This window comes from Chiloscyllium punctatum, chromosome 20 (assembly GCF_047496795.1).
Source record: "Chiloscyllium punctatum isolate Juve2018m chromosome 20, sChiPun1.3, whole genome shotgun sequence".
Classification (NCBI taxonomy): Eukaryota; Metazoa; Chordata; class Chondrichthyes; order Orectolobiformes; family Hemiscylliidae; genus Chiloscyllium; species Chiloscyllium punctatum.
Window position 1 is genome coordinate 16,128,240 of NC_092758.1, and position 8,526 is coordinate 16,136,765.

At 42.2% G+C, this 8,526-nt stretch overlaps 1 long non-coding RNA gene across 2 annotated transcripts in view; it reads right to left on the reverse strand.

Annotated features, from left to right (window-relative positions):
* LOC140491923 (uncharacterized) overlaps positions 1-6,869 on the reverse strand; it is a 146,807-nt gene extending 139,938 nt beyond the window's left edge. Inside the window, exons 1-2 of one of the 2 annotated variants that reach the window (XR_011963451.1) lie at positions 6,813-6,869; positions 5,552-5,976 (exon numbers count right to left, since the gene is read on the reverse strand). This is a non-coding gene — a long non-coding RNA (uncharacterized lncRNA). Of the gene's footprint in view, positions 1-5,551; positions 6,238-6,812 lie in introns of those variants that run through there. The other variant, XR_011963450.1, reaches the window with a different exon arrangement.
* Positions 6,870-8,526: the final 1,657 nt, after the last annotated feature.

Genomic DNA, 8,526 nt, shown 5'->3' on the forward strand with positions numbered 1-8,526 from the left:
ACTTCTCAGAAGAAAATCCCTCAGTGCCTAGAATCAATCCACTAAACCCTGTCTGAACTGTCCCCAATGACAATATATCTTTCCTTAGATAAAAAGACGAAAACTGCTCATAATATTCCAGCTGTGGTCTAATTACAGGTCGTTCTGCTACAACGCATTTCATTAATGCAAACTTGCTGCAATGTGATTGACGAATTGGGGACACTGTTTCTGAAGTGCAAACTTTTAAAGCATATGTTGGCAGCAATACAATTACATCATCAACATTCTAAGCACTGTTTCTAAAGTGCAATTCTTGTGCAAACATGGGGTTGCACAAGAATGCAACCATTGCATTATAAAAGAACTACTGTGGTGCATTGTAGCACAATTAGCACATTTTCTCTAATTTTGTGCACCAATGCCATTGAAGACTAACTTTCCATTCACCTTCCTCATATCTATGGAAATTTTATGCCAGCTTTTTGTGACTTGTGTATGAGGACTCCTAAGTTTCTCTGCGCTATAGCTTTTTGCATAATTTTCAGCTCCTCTGTTCTTTCTGTCTGAATGCATAATCTCACATTTTCCTGCACTATATTCCACTTACATAACCTGCTTGTATTCCTCTGTAGACTCTTTGTGCCATCTTCACCACATGCCATCCAACATACTTCTATATCATCCACAACTTGGCAATAGTAGCCATGATTTGGAGGTGCCAGTGTTGGGCTGGGGTGGACAACATTAAAAGTCACAAAACATCAGGATATAGTCTAACAGATTTATTTGGAAACACTAGCTTTCAGAGCGCCACTGGTGTTGTGTGATTTTTAACTTTGGCAATAGTAGATTCACTTCCCTCATCCAATCACCAATATATGTTGTAAATAATTGTAGCCTCAGCTCCGATCCCTGTGGTACTCCACCAAGTACAGATTGCCAACATGAAAATCCCTCTTTGTCTCAAATCTCTGTCTTTGTTAATCAATTCTTTATGAATGCTAATATTCTAGCCATAAAGGCATTTGTTTATTGAATGCCTTTTTGAAATCCAAATATATTATATTCTCTCCTTCCCTTTTATCCATCTTGCTTGTCAGCTCTCAAAAAAAATTCCATTAAGTGTGTTGAGCACAATCTTTCTTTCATGAAGTCATGCTAACTCTGCTTGATCATCCGTGCGTGTCTAAATTCACTTCTGTTACATCCTTTATAATGACAGACGTCAATCTGACTAGCCTATAGCTATCATTTTTTTCTGTCTGCCTCCTTTTTTGAATGAGAGTGTTACATTGGCAGTTGTCCAATCCTCTGTGACTTTTACAGGATTTAAGGAATCTTTGACGATTACTCCCAGTGCACTGACTGAATGTACTACAGTACTTCCTTTAGAATCCCACAATGCAACCCATCAGGTCCAGGGGATGTGTTGGTCTTTACTCTAATTATTTAACCCTAATGTTTATTCTCCAGTGATAGATATTGTACTTGTTTCATAGAATCTATGTGGAAGGAGGCCACTGAGCCCATCATGTCCACTCTGACCCCTCATAATGCACCCCATCCGGACCCGCCCCTTTACCATATCCATATAGCCCTACATTTCCCTTGGCTAATTCACTTAACCTACACATCACTGGACACTATGTGAAATTTAGTTTGGCCAATCTACATAATCTGCACATTGTGGGAGGAAACTCACACAGACATGGGGAGATTGTGCAAATTCCACACAGTCACCCAAGGCTGGAATTTGGTCCCTGGTACTTTGATGCAGCAATGCCAACCATTGAGTCACCATGTTTCTTCAAGCCTCATATTCTATTCTCTACCCTTTGTCTTTTATCCTTTGATTATTCAGTATTTTTGGATTGCTATTTGTGTTCTCTAGATTGATGCAAAGCCATTTCCTGGTTTCCCATTACCCTGTATTTATTTCTCAAATTCATTCCCTAAGGGGCTTATATTCACATTCACCTCCCTCTTCCTTTTTCTATACATTTACAGAAGCTGACTTTTTTTTAATATTACTTGTTAGTTTACCCTCATGATTTATTTTCTTCTTTCTTCAGTTCCTTTCTGTTGGTTTTAAAACTTGCATAATCCTGTCTCTTACTCTCAATCATTAATATGTTGATTTTTTTTTCCAATTTAGTAATACAGAACATAGAACAATAACAGCACAGTATAGGCCCTTCGGCCCCCGATACTGTGCCGACTTGTGAAAGCAATCTGAAGCCCAGCTAACCTACACTATTCCATTTTCATCCATATGTTTATCTAATGAGCATTTAAATGCCCTTAAAATTGGTGAGTCTACTATTTTTGCAGGCAGGGGTTCCACGCCACTACTACTCTCTGAGTAATGAAACTGCCTCTGACATCTGTCCTATATCTATCACTCCTCAACATCAAGCTATGTCCCCTTGTCCTAGCCAGCACCATCCAAGGAAAAAGACTCTCACCGTCTACCCTACCTGATCCTCGATTATCTTTTACGACTCAATTATGTTATCTCTCAACCTTCTTCTCTTGAATGAAAACTGCCTCAAGACCCTCAGTCCTTCCCAATAAGACCTCCCTTCCCTACCAGGCAATATCCTAGTAAATCTCCTCTGCACCCTTTCTAAAGCTTCCACATACTTCTTATAATGTGGCAACCAGAATTGTTTGCAATGCTCCAAGTGTGGCTGCAACAGAGTTTTGTACAGCTGCAGCATGACCTCATGGCTCCAAAACTCAATCCCTCTACCAATAAAAACTAGCACATCATATGCCTTCTTAACCCTATCAGCTTGGGTGGCAGCTTTCTGAGATCTATGTACATGGACACCGAGATCTCTCTGTCCCTCTACACTAGCAGCACGGTGGCTCAGTGATTAGCACTGCTGCCTTACAGCAGTAGGGTCCCAGGTTCAATTCCAGCCTTGGGTGACTGTCTGTGTGGAGTTTGCACATTCTCCCTGTGTGGGTGTGCTCTGGCTTCCTCCCACAGTCCAAAGATGCGCAGGTCAGGTGAATTGGCCATGCTAAATTGCCCATAGTATTAGGTCAATTAGTCAGAGGGAAATGGGTCTGGGCAAGTTACTCTTCGTTGGGCTGAAGGGCCTGTTTCCTCACTGTAAGTAATCTAATCTTACCATGAGCCTAGTATTCTTCATCCCTGCTGTTTCTTCCAAAGTGAATCCTTTTCCACGTTAAATTCTATTTGCCACCTCCCAGCCCAGCTCTGCAGCTTATCTATGTCCCTCTGTAACCTACAACATCCTTCAGCACTATCTACAACTCCACCAACCTTAGTGTCAAGCTCAAATTTACTAACCTATCCTTCTATGCCCTCATCTAGATCATTTATAAAAATGACAAACAGCAGTGGCCCCCAAAACAGATCTTTGCAGTTCACCATTAGTAACTGAACTCTGAGATGAACATTTCCCATCAACCACCATCCTCTGTCTTCTTTCAGCGAGTCAATTTCCGATCTAAACTGCTAAATCACCCTCAATCCCATGCCTCCATATTTTGTGCAATAGCCTACCGTGGGGAACCTTATCAAAGGCCTTACTGAAATCCATATACACCACTTCAACTGCTTTACCTTCATCCACCTGTTTGGTCACCTTCTCAAAGAACTCAATAAGGTTTGTGAGGCACAACCTATCCTTCACAAAACCATGTTGACTATCACTAATCAACGTAATCCTTTCTCAATGACTATAAATCCTATCTCTTATAACCTTTTCCAATACTTTGCGCACAACTGAAGTAAGGCTCACTAGTCTAAATAATATATTTTGCTTCCTTTGTTAACTAGGGTGGTTTATCCCATTTTTGGAATCCTTCTTCCTCACTGGGATATATCTTTGTTGCGAGTCATAAACTATTTTCTTAAATGTCAGCCTTTGTTCACCAACCAATTTTCTGCTAAACTCTTTTCCCAGTCCATTCCAGCCAGCACTTGATTCTTGATAATATTTGTAGCTCAGGTTGAGGTTTTGGATGTAGGTTTGCTCACTGAGCTGGAACGTTCGTTTGACCTTCCAGCTAAGCAAGAAAACCTACATTCAGAACTCAGCACTCATTTGCAATTACCCTTATTTCAGTTTCGTCAAATTATCTCTGACTCAGGTTGATCACTCTCAAAGTGAAAACTAAGTTTTACCATTTTATCTATACAGTACTGTTTCCTACTGGAACATGTATTCTGTAAGCATTCATTAGACCTGCCTCAGGATACATCACAGGTTCAAAATAGATTGATCCATGGTTGCATCCACAACATATTATTCTCGGCAACTGTCCTGAATATGGTCAACAAATTCTTCCTTGTGGCCATCTCTGCCAATTTGGTTTTCCCAATGTACACAAAGATTAATGTCACCCATCATTTATGCATTGCCTTTTTACATGACTCCATTATCTCATGATATATTTTTTGTCCTACAGAACAAAAAATTGTTAGAGGGGCCATAGACTGCTCCCATTAGGATTTTATTCCTTTTTTTTAACCTTCAGCCATTTGTATTCTACATCTTCCAATCCATGATCATTTTTCACTATTGTGCATATACCATCTCATAGGAGCAAAGCTACCCTAGCACCATTTCCTTCCTCCCTGCGTTTTGAAATGAGATATACCTGAATATTGAGTTCCCAGCTTTGACTCTTTGTAAACATGTTTCTACAACAGTTGTAAAATTATGCTCATTAACCTCCATTTATGTCATTAATTTATTTTGTTCCAATTACTATGCACATTTAACAACAAATATTTTTGCCCTTTTACCATTATTCCCACTTTAACCCTATTTGCTGTTTTTGTTTAATGTTTGTACACTCCTTCCCACTCTGGATATCATCTGAACAGCTACACTGTGATGCTGCCAAATGATTTTGCTCTGTCAGGGTGCCTATCCCCTCTGCAGTCCCTTGCCCCTTTATTTAGGTTAAAGCTTCTTATTTGGCAATGATGTGGATTTAGGTTAGAAGCACAATTTGTTTGATTTGGATTGGATGTAATCTGTAGGGGAATGCATTGAAAGGATTTATTTTACATTCGCCTGGGATGTGTTATTATTCAAGACATATCTGGACTTTCTATATCCAGCCTCCTGTATTCATCCCACTCCAAGTGCACTGTTTTTCTGAAGTTACCATGGAGATTCCAAGTCACAGCAGACAGTCAGCCTGATGAAATTACAACCTCAAATATATTTTGAATGGAGGCTTGTACAATTGCAACACTTAAAGGGCATCTGGATGGGTATATGAATAGGAAGGGTTTGGAGGGATATGGGCTAGGTGGGACTAGATTGGGCTGGGATATCTGGTCGGCGTGGACACCGAAGGGTCTGTTTCCGTGATGTACATCTCTAAGACTCTCTGACTATAACTTGCCCTCATTCCTGGGTCCATGGGTTCCTTGGTTTTCATGAGTTCCTGTGTTTTAAAAGTCTAAAATGTTTCTCTCTGTACTTATAAGAAAGTCTTCATTTTTAAATATTCCCAAACTCAGATTTTTGCTTCAAATTGTGTCACATTTCGATGTTTTTACCATATGTCTACTAACCTTTTCAACTGCTCCAGTGATTATAGCACGTTAGACTGTGGAGCACAATCAGTTATGTCGTTTGAGACTGAACGAACCGTTAATTTTTTTGGTTGATTTGACTTGGGACTGATGCTCGCTTTCAACAAGTGAGATAGCGACCAATTCTACCGGATTGCTGCTCCTAAGGATTTTTCAGTCGGATTGAAAGTGGGCGTTAATGTTCTCGACCCAGTTACGGCCAGCGGAATATTCCAGTAGCGTTCCAAGGCCAGGCACAGGAGTTTTTTCGTGTCGCCGCCGTATCTTATAGCACTTAAAATTCCACATCAACGAGAGCACGTAAAAAAGAAAATCCCGACTTACTGCTGCAAGATGGTCGGTCTATCCCAGGGCGCCCATTGACCAAGATCTATCCGTGCCATCTGATCCCTGGCAGCTTCTGCCTACACAGGCGTGGGATGTAGAAGTCGAGAGAGAGGGAGAGAGAAAGAGAGAGAGAGATCATCGTCAGCTTCAATTAGTGAGCTTCCCAGCTGCAGTGGGAGAGAGTTATATTCTGTCTCCGAATATTGCTGACTCTGGAAAAGTCCAGGCGCCTCTGAGTGCTCCAGTTCGTGGTAATTCATTCCCCACACCTCTGTTGCAGTCGAAAACCTTCCCAATCGGCAAACGGTCCGATTTCTAAAGCTTCAGATGAGCGATTGGGAGCGTGTTTCCTGCAGGCAACCTCTCCCAGCGCCACATGAGGGGGAGCAGGAGACCCGGAGGAAAAGTTACTGACTCCCCGGGGGCTATTCCAGCTCAATCAGACATGACAACGCTCTTCCAACCCCTCAACTTCTCTCTTGGCCTTGGAGGTGGTGCAGAGTAGATTTACCAATAGGTGAGGGACTAGCCGGGATAACAGGGTTAAATATTGAGGACAGGGTGTGTATACTGTTAAAAATTACATAAGTTAAAAGTCACACAGCACCAGGTTATAGTCCAACTGGTTTATTTGGAAGCAGTAGCTTTCGGAGCGCCGCTCCTACATCAGCTCCGAAAGCTCGTGCTTCCAAATAAACCTGTTGGACTATAACCTGGTGTTATGTGATTTTAAACTTACTTCACTCCAGTCCAACAGTGGCTTCTCCAAGTCAGGATGTATACTGTATACCAAAGCATCTAATCCCTCCATGCCGCGCGAATTTCGTTTTTACTGTGCTCGCCTCTCGGACTGAGAATTGAACACAGGACCATGTATTTCTGAAGGGAAGACCGATATGAAGTGAGCACTTACCCCTCTGCATGTGTGTGCCAAAAGCCAGCAGCGCCAGTGTGCAGCGGGCTGTGTTCCTTTACACCCCCCACCGAGGTATGTAAAAGCAAGGTTCAAACCCATGGTGAAATCTGAAAGACAATCTGTTATCATAATTCAACAAATCCATGAGAAAACGTTAATCCGATTTATAATACACATTTTAAACTTTTACACGGTTTCCGTGACAATATCCAAATGCCTCATCCCCATCAAAATACCTCACTCCCTCATCCAAATACCTACTATTCCATTCGAAAACCCCACTGCCCTCCGAATTCTCCGCTTCCCCAACCAAATACCCCACTTAGTGATTCAGATAATCCACTGTCTCATCCAAATATCCCATCCCATCAGAATACTCTACTCCTATTCAAATACACCCTCCATCTCCAGATATCAAACCTCCCCATCCAAATACCTACCTCGTCCAACTAATCCACTTCCCCATTCAAAAAACTCCGTTCCCCATACAAATATCCCAGGCCCCATCCGCATAACCCACCCCGAAAGGAATGCTCCTCTCCCTCCAAAATACCGCACGCCCGTAACTAAATACCCCACTCGTCATCCAAGCATCCTACTTCATCCACCTTTCCGCACATCCCTCCCTCAGGGAAATTAAAGCAACATTGTCCCCTGAATCCAGTGTGGGGGTTGTTGCTTCTGGTTCTGAAGAAGGGTCACTTGACTTGAAACATTAACTCTGATTTATCTCCACAGATGCTGCCAAACCTGCTGAGAATTCCCGGCAATTTCTGTTTTGGTTTCAGGTTTCCAGCATCCGCAGATCTTTAGGGATTTTTTTTGTGCGTGGTGCTTTTGACTCTTGGACAATATTTTAGCACAAGCAGTAAATGGTTAGCACAGGTTGGGTGGCAAGGTGGCTCAGTGGTTAGCCCTGCTGCCTTACAGCACCAGACACCCGGGTCGATTCCAGCCTGAGGTGACTGTGGGGGATTGCATATTCTCCCCGTGATTGCATGGGTTTGCGCCGGTTTCCTCCCACTGTCCAAAGACGTGCAGGATTGGTGAATGGGCTATGCTACATCGCCCATAGCGTTCAGGGGCGTGTAGGTTAGTTGCATATATATTCCCATAGAAAATGGATCTGGGTGAGATAATCTTTGGAGGATTGGAGTGGACTTGGGCCAAATGGCCTTTTTTCACCATGCAGGGATTCTATGAAATAAAAACAAAGCCTACGGCGGATACTGGAAATCTGAATTTAAAAGAAAACACAGAAAGTGCTGGAGAAGGTCTGGCAGCATCTGTGAAGAAGCAGAGACATAGTTATACAGCACGGAAACAAACCAAATGGTCCAACCAGTCCACGCAGACAATAATCCCAAACTCAACTAGCCCCATCTGCCTGCTCCTGGCCTACATCCTTCCAAACATTTCTTATTCACGTACTTATCCAAATACCTTTAAATGTTGTAACTGTAGCCACATACAACATTTCTAAAGGAAGTTCATTCCACGCAAGAACCACCCTGTAGGAAATGCCCATATCTTGAGTAAATTATTCTCTTCTGACCTTAAAAAAATGCCCCCGACTCTTGAAATCTCCCATCCTATGGAAAATACACCTGTCATTCATCTTGTCTATACCCCTCATGATTTTATAAACCTGTATGAGGTCACCATTCAACTTCCTGCTTCCAGTGAGAGAAGTCCCCCGTTTCCAGCCTCT